Here is a 17,327-nt window from a genome sequence, read left to right as displayed (position 1 = left end):
TTATTGCATTTAATGTTGTCCCAGAGGTCTCTTAGACTGTCTTCATTTCTTTTCATTCTTTTTTCTTCATTCTGTTCCACAGCAGTGAATTCCGCCATTCTGTCTTCCAGGTCACTTATCCGTTCTTCTGCCTCAATTATTTTGTTATTGATTCCTTCTAGTGTATTTTTCATTTCAGTTATTGTATTGTTCATCTCTGTTTGTTTGTTCTTTAATTCTTCTAGGTCTTTGTTAAACATTTCTTGCATCTTCTCAATCTTTGCCTCTATTCTTTTTCCGAGGTTCTGGATGATCTTCACTATCATTATTCTGAATTCTTTTTCTGGAAGGTTGCCTATCTCCACTTCACTTAGTTGTTTTTCTGTGGTTTCATCTTCTTCCTTCATCTGGTACATAGCCCTCTGCCTTTTCATCTTGTCTGTCTTTCTGTGAATGTGGCTTCTGTCCCACAGGCTGCAGGATTGTAGTTCTTCTTGCTTCTTCTGTCTGCCCTCTGGTGGGTGAGGCTATCTAAGAGGCTTGTGGAAGTTTCCTAATGGGAGGGGCTGTTGGTGGGTAGAGCTGGCTGTTGCTCTGGTGGACAGAGCTCAATAAAACTTTAATCTGCTTGTCTGCTGATGGGTGGGCCTGGCTTCCCTCCCTGTTGCTTGTTTGGCCTGAGGCGACCCAACACTGGAGCCTATGTGGGCTCTTTGGTGGGGCTAATGGCAGACTCTGGGAGGGCTCATGCCAAGGGGTACTTCCCAGAACTTCTGCTGCCAGTGTCCTTGTCCCTTGAAGAGCCACTGCTGCCCCCTGCCTCTGCAGGAGACCCTCCAACACTAGCAGATAGGTCTGGTTCAGTCTCCTATGGGGTCACTGCTCCTTTCCCTGGGTCCCAATGCACACACTACTTTGTGTGTGCCCTCCAAAAGTAGAGTCTCTGTTCCCCCCAGTCCTGCCGATGTCCTGCAGTCAAATCCCATTAGCCTTCAAAGTCTGATTCTCTAGGAATTCCTCATCCCGTTGCCAGATCCCCAGGTTGGGAAGCCTGACGTGTGGCTCAGAACCTTCAGTCCAGTGGGTGGACTTCTGTGGTATAAGTGTTCTCCAGTTTGTGAGTCACCCACCCAGCAGTTATGGGATTTGATTTTACTGTGATTGCGCCCCTCCTACCATCTCATTGCAGCTTCTCCTTTGTCTTTGGATGTGGGGTATCTTTTTTGGTTAGTTCCAGTGTCTTCCTGTCGATGGTTGTTCAGCAGTTGTTGTGATTCTGGTGTTCTCAAAAGAGGGAATAGTAGAATGTTGAGTAGAAGTGATGAGCAGACATTGTTTTCTTATTCCCAATCTTAGCAGAAAGCCATCTTTCACCAATAAGTATGAAGTTAGCTATAATTGGTTTTTTGTTGTTGTTATTTTTATTATAGATATCCTTATCATACAGAAGGTATTTCTTTTGATTCCTAGTTTGCTAAGAATATTTGTTTTTAAAATAAATGGTTTCTGAATTTTGTCAATACATTTTCTGCATCTGTTGCAGTGATCACATGGTTTATCTCCTTTATTCTATTGGATTATACTGATTGATTTTTATTTTATGTGACATTACTTAGATAAACCCCAGTTAGTCATGATGTACTGTCTGGATTCAATTTGACTATATTTTGTTGAAGATTTTTGCACTTAAGTTCATGATGGATGTTGATATATGATTTTCTTTTAATGCTTTTATGAGGTTATATTGTAGGAGTTATGGAAACCGTATAAAACAAATGAGAAGTGTTCTTTTTCCCTCTACTTTTTGAATGATTTTGGTGTGTGAGATAGATATATTTTGTTCTTGCAAGTGTATGGTAGAGTTTATCAATGAAGCTATTAGAGTCTGGAGTTTTCTTTGTGGACATTTTTTTTTAAACAAATACAACTTTTTTGATATACAAATATCTCTATATTCCAGCTATCTACTCTATCTATCTATCTATCTGTCTCTCTTTAGTATATTGTGGTAGGCAGAATAGCCTTCTCCCTAACTCCTTGCAGAGATGTCTGCCTAATCCCTGGAACGTATGAGTAAATTATGTTACACAACACAAGGGCCTTTGCAGATGTAATTAATGTTATGGACTTTAAAATAAGGAGATTAACCTGGATTTTCAGGTGAGTCCAGTATAATGACATCAGTCATTATATTGCTTGAGTCAGAGAGATGTGGCAGAAGGGGAAGTCAAAGATTTGAAGCATGAGGATTGTTGGTTTAAAGATGAAGAAGGCTATATGTCAAGAAAATAGGGACCTCAGTCCTATAACCACAAGCAACTGAATTCTGCCAACAACCTGAAAAAGCTTGGAAGTGGAATCTTCCCCAGAACCTTCAGGGAGGAACCCAGCCCAGCTGGCACATTGATTTTGGGCTTGTAATGTCATAGCAATATGAGCAGAGGACCTAGCTGAGTTACACTGTGTCTAGATTTCTGACTCGGTAAGTAATAACTGAGTGTTGTTTTAAACATCCATTATGGCAGCAGTAGAAAATTAATTATGCATATATAAAATTTCCTATTTCATCTTGGGTCTGTTTTGGTAAATTATGTTTTTCACCAAATTTTTCAAATTTATTGACATAAAATTGTTCAAAATATTTTTATTACCTTTTAATTTCTTTAGGATCTATAATGATAGCCCCTCATTCATTCCTATTATTGATAATATAAATCCTCTCTCTCTCTCTCTTCCTCCCTCCCTCCCTCCCTCCCTCCCTCTCACTGGTCTTACTAGATATTTATCCATATTATTAATGTCTTCAAATAACCAACTTTTGCCTTTGTTAACTTTTTTGTTGTTTATTTTGTATTGTATTGACTTGGGCTTTTAGAAAACAACTGTGTTCCTTGTATGATACTTTAGTATAACCTTTTTGTTTATCAGGCTTAAATTATTGATTTAGAAATTTAGATCACTGAGTTTAAATGTTTCTTTTTAAAGAATAAACATAGTATTTACAAAGATAAATCTTTACTACTTTAGTAGTTGACTCCCACAAATTTCTGAGTATAGTATTTGCATTATACTTTATTTCAAACTATTTGCTTCTTTTCTTGTGGTGTTTTCCTTAATTAATGGGTTTAGAGGTATGTTGTTTAATTTCCAGATAACTGGGTATTTTTCAGATATTTTATTGATACTGATGTCTAATTAAATTCTCTTGCTACCAGAGAACATATTCTTCTTTTTTTTTTTTTTGCGGTACATGGGCCTCTCACTGCTGTGGCCTCTTCCGTTGCGGAGCACAGGCTCTGGATGCGCAGGCTCAGCAGCCATGGCTCACAGGCCCAGCCGCTCCACGGCATGTGGGATCTTCCCAGACCGGGGCACGAACCCATGTCCCCTGCATCGACAGGCAGACTCTCAACCACTGCGTCACCAGGGAAGCCCCAGAGAACATATTCTTTAAGATTTCATTCTTTTGAAATTTTTTTAGACTTGTTTTCGGGCTAGTGTCTGGTCGAACTTCATGAACATTTCATGTGCACTGTGAATGCTGCATGCATCAGTTGTAAGGTATAGTGGTCTGTAAACATCAATTAGCTCATGGTTTTGTGTGGTGTTGCTAAGATCATCTACAACCTTAGTGATTTTGGTCTAGTTATTCTATCAATTACTGAGAAAAAGGTTTTAAAATCTCCAAGTATGGTAATCAATCTTTCCATTTTTTTAGTTCTTTCAGTTTTGCTTTATATATTTTGAACTCCTTTATTAGGTAAACACACATTTGTAATTGTTGTGTCTTCCTGAAATTTTTTCCTTTTTATTATTATGAAATGTCCTTTTTTATTTTTGGCAGTGCTCCTTGTCTTAAAGTCTATTTACTCCATATTAATACAGACACTCTTGCTTTCTTAATAGTGTTCTCATGCATATATATATATATATATATATATACACACACACATGTATATGCCTGTATATATATATGTATATATACTATATTCCTTAAAGCTTTAACTCTGCAGAAACAATATGCCTTTTCCAACACCAGCATGTTTGAGATTGGTTTGAAGCATTATGTTACTTTTATTGGAGTCATGAAATATTCTTCTGTCCACTAAACAATGAAACCGTAAGAATGAATGTACTAGGTCTTCAGTTGCCTAGTGACTGGTAAAAAGTCAGGGTCAGTAGTTCCCTGATGAACTCTTCAGTAAGCTGATTGGATTGGGTCTAGCATTAGGAATTTAGCTCTAGCAGGCCTAAAAGAGTCTCATTTTGTGTCTACTTGGCCTCCTAACTGAGAAAACCCTGGAACCATAGTCACTTTGCTCCTACACTGTCAACTTTTCATGGTCTGGGAACCCAAATCATAATGTAACTTTAAGAGGTGAGGCACTGATCCTCTCATCATGAGTCTACCTGCTTTTAGTTTAATTACTTGTTAGTTGTCCAGAGTGGCTCAGATGCATGCCTGAGTCTCATGAGCTAGAGTCTCTTGCTAGTCAACACAGTGAGTGATTCCTGCTAAAATAGCCATAGCTTGAAGAGCCTTAAAGATCTTGAGGAAAGAGCATGTTAAGTACTGATTAGCAAAATATGACTCCCACGTGACACTTATATATGGTGTTCGCAGTAAAAGACAGTTTTTCTTTCAAATGTTTGATTCACTGAACACCTGTCTGAGTAGCAGGACTGATGAAAGGGGACAATGGAAACACAGCACACCTGTGCATGTGAACATTCTTTTGTAAGTGTGCTTGGGCGGGCTTGTTCTTTGTAGTAAATAATAGTAGCAGTAGCTTTTGAATGAAAAGTAGGGACAATTATAACTAGAAAAGTGGCTCTGTAAGTCATTCCAGTTGCACAGTCTGGAAACACATGCAGGTAGACTGCTAGCCCACCGAGATCCTCAAGAATGGTCCTGATAGACCCTTTGTCTCATAAATGTGTGAACCATGGGGTGTTTGCCCCTGTACATGACCTACCTCGATGACTGGAAGAGGGGAAGAGAAATGTCGAGATTTAGAAGGAATGTATAGCAAATCCCTGGAGGCATTTTTCAAGGACTTAAATATTTAAAATTCATGTGAAATATTTTTTAAATGTTTAATGTTCTAAAACTGTTTAATGATGAAATTTTGGGGGGAAACACATGTTAATATTAAAATTTAGTTTTTTCCCCCCACTGGGGATTTTTAGAGTATTTTACTACGTGTTTTTAAGAGAGGTTTTCCTTATACCACATAGTACTGGGTACGTCTACTGTTTAATTTTTATTTTCTTCTCAGGAAGAGATATTCTTCATTTTGTGGTTTCAGTTTAGACATTGACCTCCTATAGCTGTTGGGTGCTTTCTTATGGAGTGGAGGGAAGAAAAATCTAATTGTGTGTTATTTTAAAAAATGACTAACGAAGAAAGGCAGGGCCACGCACCACAGAGCTGAGTAGAGCAGAGTTGCGTGTGCTGTGAGAACAGGATTGCTACCTCTCACTAGGCTGTACTTCCTCTGGGTCTGACGGGGACCTCACAGTGAGTTGTATCACTGGTCCTCAGAAGGTCTGCCTCCTCCCAGGGCAGAGATAATACATTTCTCAGAATCCAGCTTGTCTGTGCAGGCTGAGCATTTTAGGGTATAGACCCTCTGTGCTGAGTCAACATTCTGGTGAGATCAGCTGTCCCCATCAGTGGAAGGGGTGACTTGTGAAGACCACAGCTGGTAGAGAGCACTAAGATTCCATTTCCTGTCCCACAGATCCGAGCTTGAATGTCAGATTACTCAGTCTCCTTGTATGTACGTCCCTGAGGCCTTGACAGCAGACATGGGCCCTGGATTCCCTGCGGACATTTGTTAATCCAATAAATTCCAAACGTGACTGGTCAAAAGAGCCACAAGGGGAGCTTTAACAATTTGGATACCTGACCCCACCTTGAATATTCTAATTTTGCAGAATTCAGGTGGAGTTTCCCAGGTTTGGAAATCTTGAATCTAGTGAATATTTAGTTTTGTATTCCTGAATAAAAATATATCCAACTCTAGAGAGCAGATTATTTGAGAACACAATGTCTGGTATTTCTTGCTACCAAGAAATGATGAGAAAGCATATGTATATTTTATCCATATTCATGAGAAACATTTTAAAGGATTCTTTACATTTCGTTGCTAAGAGAGAGGCTCTTTCATTTTTATAAATTGACATCTGCATATAGGAAGTGTGAATGCCAAGAATGTTTGATGACTTTTTTATATTTTAAACTTAATTTTGTTTTAAAGAAGTCGTACGTGGGGAAGATGGTTGCTGGGCTCTACAGGGTCAGAGAGAGATGTGGGACTTGGATTTTCAGCTAGTCCTCCTGTTTGCATGCCCTAGAAACACCTCACGTGACCAACATCTCAGCTTGCTTGTTTTAACACTGAAAGTTCTGCTGTGCACCATGAAACCCCACAGTCCTTGGCAAACGAGGAGAGTTGGTCACTCTAGCCACACCCCATGATCAAGACACTTGATGTCTCCAATCCCAAGGCCATCCCAGGTTCTGCAGGGTAAGGGCTTTTGTGGACTTCCCTAGCAGGCCTAGGATTCCCCTTTCCCCAGTCATGCACTTCCAAATCCCAAACTTTTGTTGACCTTTCTTTTCTACTTTTCTTTGTCTATCTGGATGGAATTTTACTTTTGTGAATACCCTTTGCCATTATTTTAGAGAGGTATTAGCAAATGCTGGAAATAACCATCATGTATGCAAGATACTATTTATTTATTTATTGTGGGGTTTAAAAATTTTTTATTTCTATTGAGATAGAATTGAAATATAACATTGTATAGGCTTAAGGTGTACAACACTTTGATTTGATATGTTTATATATTACAGTATGGTCACCACCATTGTGTTAGCTAGCATCTCTATTTTATCACATAATTATCATTTCTTTTACATGATGGGAATAATTAAGTTCCAGTCTCTTAAAGACTTTGAAGTTCATAATTCAGTATTGTTGTCTATAATGATATTGTGGACTTTGATGATTTATCAAATTCCACATCAGAAATTAGGTTAAACTTTACCTAAGACCTACTCTAAGGCCCTATAAGAAGAAAGCTTCCCCATAATTATTAGGAGTTAGTTCCTGGAGCTCCCTTTCTATTTTTTTCAAATTTATTTTATTGAACTATAATAGATTTACAATATTGTGTTAATTTCTGCTGTACAGCAAAGTGATTCTATTATACATTTATATATATTCTTTTTCATATTCTTTTCCATTTTGTTTTTTTTTTTTTTTTTTTTGCGGTGCGCGGGACTCTCACTGTTGTGGCCTCTCTGATTGTGGAGCACAGGCTCCAGACGCGCAGGCTCAGCGGCCATGGCTCACGGGCCCAGCCGCTCCACGGCATGTGGGATCTTCCCAGACCGGGGCATGAACGCATGTCCCCTGCATCGGCAGGTGGACTCTCAACCACTGTGCCACCAGGGAAGCCCTCCATTTTGGTTTTTATCATAGGATATTGAATATAGTCCCCTGTGCTATACAGTAGGACCTTGTTATTTATCCATTCTATATATAATAGTTTGCATCTGCTAATCTCAAACTCCCAATCCATCTGTACCCCACTCTCTCTCCCCCTTGGCAACCACACCTCTGTTTTCTGTCTGTGAGTCTCTTTTTCGTAGATAAGTTTATTTGTGTCATAATTTAGATTCCACACACAAGTCATATCGTGTGGTATTTGTCTTTATCTTTCTGACTTACTGACTAGTATGATAATCTCTAGGTCCATCCATGTTGCTGTAAATGGCATTATTTCATTCTTTTTATGGCTGAGTAGTATTCCATTGTATATATGTACCACATCTTCTTTATCCATTCATCTGTTGATGGACATTTAGGTTGTTTCCATGTCTTGGCTATTGTGAATAGTGCTGCTATGAACATAGGGGTGCATGTATCTTTTTAAATTATAGATTTGTCTGGATGTATGCCCAGGAGTGGGATTGCTGGATCATATGGCAACTCTATTTTTAGTTTTTTGAGGAACCTCCACACTCTTTTGCATAGTGGCTGCACCAATTTACATTCCCACCAACAATGTAGGAGGTTTCCCTTTTCTCCACACTCTCTCTAGTATTTATTTGTAGACTTTTTTTTTTTTTTTTTTTGCGTTACACGGGCCTCTCACTGCTGTGGCCTCTCCCGTTGTGGAGCACAGGCTCCAGATGCGCAGGTCCAGCAGCCATGGCTCACAGGCCCAGCCACTCTGCGGCATGTGGGATCTTCCTGGACCGGGGCACGAACCCGTGTTGCCTGCATCAGCAGGCGGACTCTCAACCACTGTACCACCAGGGAAGCCCTATTTGTAGACTTTTTGATGATGGCCATTCTGACTGGTGTGAGGTGGTACCTCATCGTATTTTTAATTTGTGTTTCTCTAATGATTAGTGATGTTGAACCTCTTTTCATGTGCCTGTCGGCCATCTGTATGCTGAACACCCTTATTAGTCCAATCCCAGTTTCCATAAAAGTCCACCCACACCCAAGGGTTTCATGAGTTAGTAACTCTCCAAATGTGACCAGGTGGTGGGCGGTGTCATATGACAGGTCACATCACTGGGTGTACGGCCACTGGCCACATTTCCCTCCCCACAGCCTCTCCAGACCACAGAAGACTTCTATCTTTGCTACAGGTACTCAGGGTCTCAGCTTCTGTCCCAAGATGTGTTTTGATGAATGCTCTTTGTTCCATGACACAGTATTTGAAATGAGAGAGTAAATGTAATGTGTTTATTTTGGTAATTATGAAACTCTACAGAGTGGGAGTATTGGGTATCAAAGCCTCTTGTCCTCTAAAGCTAGGAAATGAGAGGCAACATGTCCTATAAAATCAAACATTTCCATTTCAGAGAGTAGCAACAGTGGGAGTTGGGAGAAAGTGAGTGGCTTGTGTATCATTTCAGTATAACAAGAGGAATAACAAAGACAATGATGGATGCTCTATTCAAGGACTTTACACATGCCAGCAATTTTACTTTGAAGATCCCACTATTATTCCTATTATTTCTATTTTCTATTTCTCCAATAGATGAGGAGATTGCAGCTTAGAATATTTAAAACAAAACACAAACCTTGCCCAAGTTTGCACAGGTAACAGACCTAGGATTCCTTCTCAGGAAGCCTGACCCAAGAGAGTGTGCTCTTTACCTACACCCACATTACACCAAGAATGTGGAATGCTCTTTTTCACAGATGTGTCTGCTGCACATACTTTCAGACCTGGTAGAAAAGCAGAATGGTGTTTCCCTAGCTCTCTTCCCGCTGTGATTATAAAGCCTGGGTTACCAGCAGCTAGGTGATCACCAGCACCCCAGGACTGCACTAATGACCCTCTGGCTTCAGCATCCATGAAGATGTACAGGAGCTACTGGGCAGGGCTCTGCTTCATGGCAGCTGTCAGGGTTGCATCACTGGAGTCTGGAGAGCTCTCCCAGCCACCGTGGTTCCCTTCACAGCAGACCTCGCTTGCACTCTTGTCTGTGTGATCTGGGTGGCCCCTTCGCCAGCTGCAGCACAGCCCTCTACAGGCTCTCCCTGCCGGGAGCCCTCAGTAAGCACACTAGGAGTTGGGGTGAAATGTAACGTGGGCTGAGAACACTGATCTGTGATACTAATAGGAACCAGTTTTATATGGTTTGGTAAAATCCATTTCCTTTTTCTTGACACTGTAGTAACAAACATGTATAGGAGTAACAAACATCAAAGGAGTTGCAAAAACCATTATAATGAACTTTAAAATGTATCAAATTTAGAGCATACCTCTCTTCAACAAAGGAATGGATATTTTTCTAGAAGCAAAGAAAAGAAGGACCCTTACCTCTTTCAATATTCTCTGTGATTGAAGGCTGAGACTTGTTAGTTTGATGAAGGGAAGAGTGAAGTAGCCGAGCTGCATGTCTGTAATTCTTTCTTTTAAAATTTTATTGGAGTGTAGTTGATTTAAAATGTTGTGTTTCAGATGTACAGCGTGGTGGTTCAGTTATACATATACCTATATTCATTCTTTTTCTTGTTCTTTTCTCATATAGCTTATTACAGAATATTGAGTAGAGTTCCCTCTGCTATACAGTAGGTCCTAATCCATTTGGTCCAGGTCATGAAGGCACAGTCAGTACGCAGACAGAGGGATCAGGATAACAACCTATTGAAAAACAAGGACCTCCCCCTCTACTTTAGCTTCCTCTCAAATACTCTTAATTTCATCCTTAAAATGGGGATAAAGGCTTTGAGTTTTCTGTCCAGTACGGAGGGTGCTTGGAAATGGTCACTCCCATTCTCACACAAGAAAAAAGCTGACCAAACTGAAAATTAAAAACTCTTCTTAGATCATCAGAGAAGTGGGGTCACAGGGAAGACTGTTGCCCTGCAAATTGGAGAGACAAATAGGCAGACACAGAGAATCACAATTTACTGGAATAGAAACCTTCACGGGGATCAGTACTAGGGTAGGAAAACCTAAATGTAATTGATGAAGAAAATGTAGACTGTAATTGATGAATTGCTGGAGGCTCAGTGTGGACAAGTCTAAGACATAGAACTCCAGAGGCCTTCACAGTTTTGTGAATATTACCTTCAGGAGGTCTATTAAGTTCTCATAGTGAAGGTTGGAGAAAAATCCGCTCATGCTTCTGGCAGAGTGGCCATTCTGAAATACACTCAGCATTCTGTTCCTCTAACAGGGGGGTGCTAAGAGTTAGATTCTGAAATCTGGGGACAGTGAAAGGATGAGGTGTGATAATATGTGTAAAGCAGAGTACAATGTCTGTAAGAGCTGTTGTTGCAGTTATTGTACCACTTTTCTGTGCATCAACCGAGTGTTATCTACGTGTACTAAAGAAGCTATGCATGAAATAGAGGTCCAGACACAGACTGAAAGGAGTTCTGTGAAACTGAGCTTGAGGGATACCCTTAAAACATAGAGCAACTTGCATCCTGGAAACATTACCATAATTTGGCATACCATCATATACGTTCTCCAGGAGTCCCACGAAATATAGTAGTAAGTCAATCCCTGCTAACATAAAAGGAGACAAAGACGATTTCCAAATGCTGCCCTACTTTCCAGGCCCTTTACTTCAGAGGCCAGGGTTAGAGTTTAAGTCTTCTAGTGCCTTGGCTGCTTCCAATTCCCTGGACAGCATCCTTTCAGCTTGATGGTGATGTGTCTGCAGTGATACAAGTAGTGTTTATTGCTTCTCAGCTGGCTCTTGCCAGAGCAAACAGTAGCAGACACATGGAGAAACTGCTGGCCAGAGACTGCAAAGAGCATCACAATTCCAATCCATCCTGAGAAACCAACAGGGAGACAGGCAACCAAGCGCAGATGAGACCTTCACCACGAGAAACAACCAGGGGCCAGATGACATGTGTTTGGAAATCCTATCTTTTAATATTTTCCTTCTTGGTTTTAAATTTTAGTCTTTACTTTGGAGCTCTCAGGAATAACTCCTCTTATTAGCTTTTTCTTTTCTTTTCCCCTAGGTAACAACAATTGAGATTTGAAACTACTTTACATATTTCCACACTTCCCATACATATGTCCCATCCTTACTTTCACTCTTCCAATTTCAAAGAATTGCATTTCATTTTCTGGATAATTTACCCTTGTTCTTCCTCCCACTGACCCTCAGGATGTTATCAGTTTTAGTAGATGGAACATAGTACATTTAAAATGACTTCTTTTTGTTTTTCTCATCAGATGCACAGATGGCTTAGTATAGTTTAGATTCTTAAGACCCAAGGGAATCCCTGCAAATAATTTGCTTTTCTCATTTATTTGGAGAAGCTAATGTCAAAAATTCTGAAGAAGGCTCTGGTTACGTGTGTTAGTCAAAGGTAATCTGCTTGGTCCCTGGTCAGTAGGAGTTCTGGGGAGACTAGAATTGGAATTAAAAATGACACATCAATTAAATCTATGATCTGTTCACCTGCTACTGAACCAAGGCACACCTAGAGGGATAGCACAGTGGCTTTGCAAGGCTCCAACTCCCAGACGTTAAGGATTTACTTCAAACTTGCTGAGTTCCTTAATGACATATTGTAGAGTTCATCCATAGATTTATGTATTCAGCAAGGTAAAAAAAAAATTTCATTGTGATTTGTCTACAAACTGATTAGCATTTTGGTTAGCATCTTAAGTGAGGATATGAAATGCATACTGATCAAACTTAGGAATGAGACAAATCTGGAAGGGATAACTAATATTTTTGATGAAAGGACAAAACGTTATCAAAACAGAATGGAATTGTAAATCAAAACAAACAAAAGGAAATGTAATAGAGTACATAATAAAGGTTGACACTTCCATTAAAAAAAATAAATTGCCGAGGCATAGGATGGGGTTAGCGGAGACCTATGTTTATAACAGTGAATGTGAAAAAAGTGCTGAGCGTTTGAGGAGACTTTATTGTGAAGTCAGATGTGATAGTATATGAGAATCTCATTTCACTCTGCAACGACCAGATAAATATCTGGAATATTGTGACCAATTGTGGGAACCATGCATGGGACTTTGACATCTGCAGAGATGTCACCTTTAACCTAGAAGACGTGTGGGATTTTTCGGACATGTCCTGGGTGGAGAAAGGGGCTAAAGCAGTTGAGATTATCCAGGCAGGAGGAGAGAAAGCTTATGGAGATGTGATTGGGAAAGGAATTAACTCTTTTGATTCATAGGCAGAATCTGGAGCACATGGACAGAAGCTACAGGGAAGTAGATTTTAACTCAAATCTAAGGAAGAAATTTATAACAATTGCAGTTGTTCAGCAATGAAATAGGCTGCTTCACAGCCTAGCAAACTTTCTGTCACTCGCTTTGAAGGGCTGGGCTAGAATACCAATGACAAGAGGGACACTTGGGGATGAGTAGGAAGGAGGGCTTCACTGAAGAGTCTTTCCCACTCTATGATTCTTTTTTTAAAAATTAATTCAAGATTAATACAATTTAAAGGGTTTCTTATGTATGTTTTATAAAATCCTGTTTGCTCTTGCTCTCTGGGAGGTTCCTTCATGCCCACTCATGTTTTCATATTTTCCCATGAAAATTTTGGAGACATTCACATGACTTAGTATTTAGAACTGTTAGTAAATTTACATAGTGACTGTCTATATGTTCCTTTGACATTCATATGCTGTCAAATTGCTTCATCTTTTTTTTTAATTGGAGTATAATTGATTTACACTATTGTGTTAGTTTCAGGTGAATCAGTTATACATATACATATATCCACTCCTTTAGACTCTTTTCCCATATAGGTCATTACATAGTATTGAGTAGAGTTCCCTGTGCTATACAGTAGGTCCTTATTAGTTATCTATTTTATATATAGTAGTGTGTATATGTCAATCCCAATCTCCCAATTTACCCCCGCCCCCGGTAACCATAAGATTGTTTTCTACATCTGTAATTCTATTTCTGTTTTGTAAATAAAAATTGCTTCATTTCTATTCTCAGCAAGGTTCGGGCAGTCTACTTCTCCATTCTCTAAGCCAGGATTTATTTCATTATTCTAAAGTTTATGAAACACATATGTTCTGAATACACATCTTTGGGGCTCTCTGTGAATACTTTTGGGGATATAAATCAGGAAATAATTTAAAGAAACCACACACCATCTTCAAGAATAGCAGGTTAGCGAACTCTTCTAATTAATCCCTTGGAGGATCTAGATCCACAAATCCACCAGCCTCATGCCCCATCATCCTCGGTGCTCCTACCTCCTTCTTTGCTGCTAATACAGCTGGTAAAATCTGTCCTTAAAATTGAACATCTTCTATTTCTCATGCTGGAGAAAACTCCAGTATGGTTTTCTCTATCTAAATCTCTACAATTACCTTTTAAAAGTACATACAACGATGATGTCTATATTTCTGCGGGTTTTGGAGTTGGTCTAATTTTGGACTAGGACTTGTGATTGATAGCGGCTTTCTTTATCACATATTCTTTCAAGGAAGCCTAGAAATCCACAGGACTCAGAGTCCCACCTCAGGGTAATGGTAGGCTGTCAGGCTGAGAAAATGAGCAGCTCTAGGAAACTTGTAGAGTCTATTTTCTAACTGTGGCTTGACTGAACATGCTTAATCCAGAATGTAGTATCTGGGCTGCTTCATATAAAAGATGGTAAAAGATCTTCCTAACAAAGGTCATTTGCAGGCCTGGTTGAACTTAGCACCTCCATAAGGGGGGGATCTTAATTGGTGAAAGGCTTATGTCTGTAGGAATAGGAGTGTCAAATGAAATAGTTACCTGGCTTTCTGGGGTGTCAGAAGTCATCAGAGCAAGACATCATTGTTCAAACTGAAAGTCAAGAATTATAATCCTATTTTTGTTCTTGGTGGGCTGCTTGTGTTGGGGGAAGTTTACCTTAGCATGCAGACTCCAGGGCCAGAAAGGAAAATGATGATATCTGCCTGTTTTACTGGCCCAGTTTTTCCCACTGGCAGACAATCATTACAAGGTATATTTACTGAAGACAGCAATGTGGTTACATGGACTTAAAAAGAGAAATGCTTAAACTTATATTTAATAAGAAATGAAATGAAGTCAGAATGTTTATTGCCCTTAAATTTCATAATATATACAGATTTTCTTTTTGCCTTTATTCTTGCTCATATTATTGTGTTCTCCTACTGGCAATGAGTATTTGTAGAAAGAGAATACGTTATCACCCCATCTCCCCTTTTCTTTTTCCCTCAGTTGTCTTACACACACACACACACACACACACACACACCTGATTTCAGCAACCAATGTGGTCTTAGATGAGACTAGGCACTATATACTGTTTCTAGAATTCCGCTATCTTCTGGGGCTTTTCTCTTTGCCATACCTCCAAGAGAAATATGTAATTATTAATCAGATTTTATAAGAAATGAAAAAAGACTGTCTAGCCTAGCACTGAGTAATAAGACTTTCTGCAGTTATGACAGTGTCCTGAACCTGCGCTGTCCATGTCATAGCCACAAGCCCCATGTGGCTCTTGTGCTCTTGAAATATAGCTAGTGTGAGTGAGGCACTGAATTTTTAATTTTACTTAGTTTAAATATAAACAGGCATATGTGAATAGTGGCTACTGTATTGGGCAGCACAGCAATTGGCAAAGAATTCATAGCATCCAAAAAGGTGACCCGGTAAATGCACTAATCACTGGGATTCACCGTTCTAAATGCTTCTTTTCTATATGGAGCCAAACGGTACTTAGAATAATGCTGCAGCGACTATATTACAAAGCAACAGTAATAAAGACAGTATGGTACTGGCACAAAAACAGAAAGATAGATCAGTGGAACAGGATAGAAAGCCCAGAGATAAACCCACGCACATATGGACACCTTATCTTTGATAAAGGAGGCAGGAATGTACAGTGGAGAAAGGACAGCCTCTTCAATAAATGGTGCTGGGAAAACTGGACAGGTACATGTAAAAGTATGAGATTAGATCACTCCCTAACACCATACACAAAAATAAGCTCAAAATGGATTAAAGACCTAACTGTAAGGCCAGAAACTATCAAACTCTTAGAAGAAAACATAGGAAGAACACTCTATGACATAAATCACAGCAAGATCCTTTCTGACCCACCTCCTAGAGTAATGGAAATAAAAACAAAAATAAACAAATGGGACCTAATGAAACTTCAAAGCTTTTGCACAGCAAAGGAAACCATAACCAAGACCAAAAGACAACCCTCAGAATGGGAGAAAACATTTGCAAATGAAGCAACTGACAAAGGATTAATCTCCAAAATTTACAAGCAGCTCATGCAGCTCAATAACAAAAAAACAAACAACCCCATCCAAAAATGGGCAGAAGACCTAAATAGACATTTGTCCAAAGAAGATATACAGACTGCCAACAAACACATGAAAGAATGCTCAACATCATTAATCATTAGAGAAATGCAAATCAAAACTACAATGAGATATCATCTCACACCAGTCAGAATGGCCATCATCAAAAAATCTAGAAACAATAAATGCTGGAGAGGGTGTGGAGAAAAGGGGACACTCTTGCACTGCTGGTGGGAATGTGAATTGGTTCAGCCACTGTGGAGAACAGTATGGAGGTTCCTTAAAAAACTACAAATAGAATTACCATATGACCCAGCAATCCCACTACTTGGCATATACCCTGAGAAAACCAAAATTCAAAAAGAGTCATGTACCAAAATGTTCATTGCAGCTCTATTTACAATAGCCAGGACATGGAAACAACCTAAGCGCCCATCATCGGATGAATGGATAAAGAAGATGTGGCACATATACACAATGGAATATTACTCAGCCTTAAAAAGAAATGAAATTGAGCTATTTGTAATGAGATGGATAGACCTAGAGTCTGTCATACAGAGTGAAGTAAGTCAGAAAGAGAAAGACAAATACCGTATGCTAACACATATATATGGAATTTAAGGGAAAAAAATGTCATGAAGAACCTAGGGGTAAGATAGGAATAAAGACGCAGACCTACTGGAGAACGGACTTGAGGGTATGGGGAGGGGGAGGGGTGAGTTTTGGCAGGGCGAGAGAGAGTCATGGACATATACACACTAACAAACGTAGTAAGGTAGATAGCTGGGGGGAAGCAGCCGCAAGGCACAGGGATATTAGCTCGGTGCTTTGTGACAGCCTGGAGGGGTGGGATGGGGAGAGTGGGAGGGAGGGAGACGCAAGAGGGAAGACATATGGGAACATATGTATATGTATAGCTGATTCGCTTTGTTATAAAGCAGAAACTAACACACCATTGTAAAGCAATTATACCCCAATAAAGATGTTTAAAAAAAAAAAAAAAAAAAAAAGAATAATGCTGCAGCACTTTTGATAGATGTGAAAAAGATCATCAAAAAAAATGAGGAAAAATCCATCTAGAGCATTTACAGAGCATAGATTATTCTCTATTCTTTGCTAGGCACTTTATATATCTTCTATACAGATATATCATCTATTATTTTCTATTTCTATTATCTATTATTATTTTCACAAGTGTTTCAAGTTGGGTAATAATTTTTTCCATTTCATGGAAGAGAGGAAACTGAGCTACACCGATTTAAAATAAAAAAGCAAAAGTTCCACAACCAGTAGGTGGTGGAGCCGAGGTTTGAACCCAGGTAGGGACCTTCATTAATGAATCTCACAATGAATATTTCCCACTTCAACTTTAGAGCACGTGTACATATTTCCCTAGTTCTCACTGGGAACCGGGGCTGGGGGGCAGGGAGTAGGAGGCATTAAGAACATGAGCCCTGGCACCACACCGCCTGATTCGAAACCCACCTCTACTACTTACAAAGTATGTGAAATTGAGCAAAT

At 39.5% G+C, this 17,327-nt stretch overlaps 1 protein-coding gene across 1 annotated transcript in view; it reads left to right on the top strand.

The window, feature by feature from the left end:
- The window catches only part of RAB3C (RAB3C, member RAS oncogene family), a 301,149-nt gene that overhangs the window by 10,775 nt on the left and 273,047 nt on the right, over positions 1-17,327 (top strand). The window lies entirely within an intron of this gene.

This window comes from Phocoena sinus, chromosome 3 (genome assembly GCF_008692025.1).
Source record: "Phocoena sinus isolate mPhoSin1 chromosome 3, mPhoSin1.pri, whole genome shotgun sequence".
NCBI classification, from domain to species: domain Eukaryota; kingdom Metazoa; phylum Chordata; class Mammalia; order Artiodactyla; family Phocoenidae; genus Phocoena; species Phocoena sinus.
Note: the sequence above shows the minus strand (reverse complement) of the source record. Positions and strands in the feature narration are given on the sequence as shown.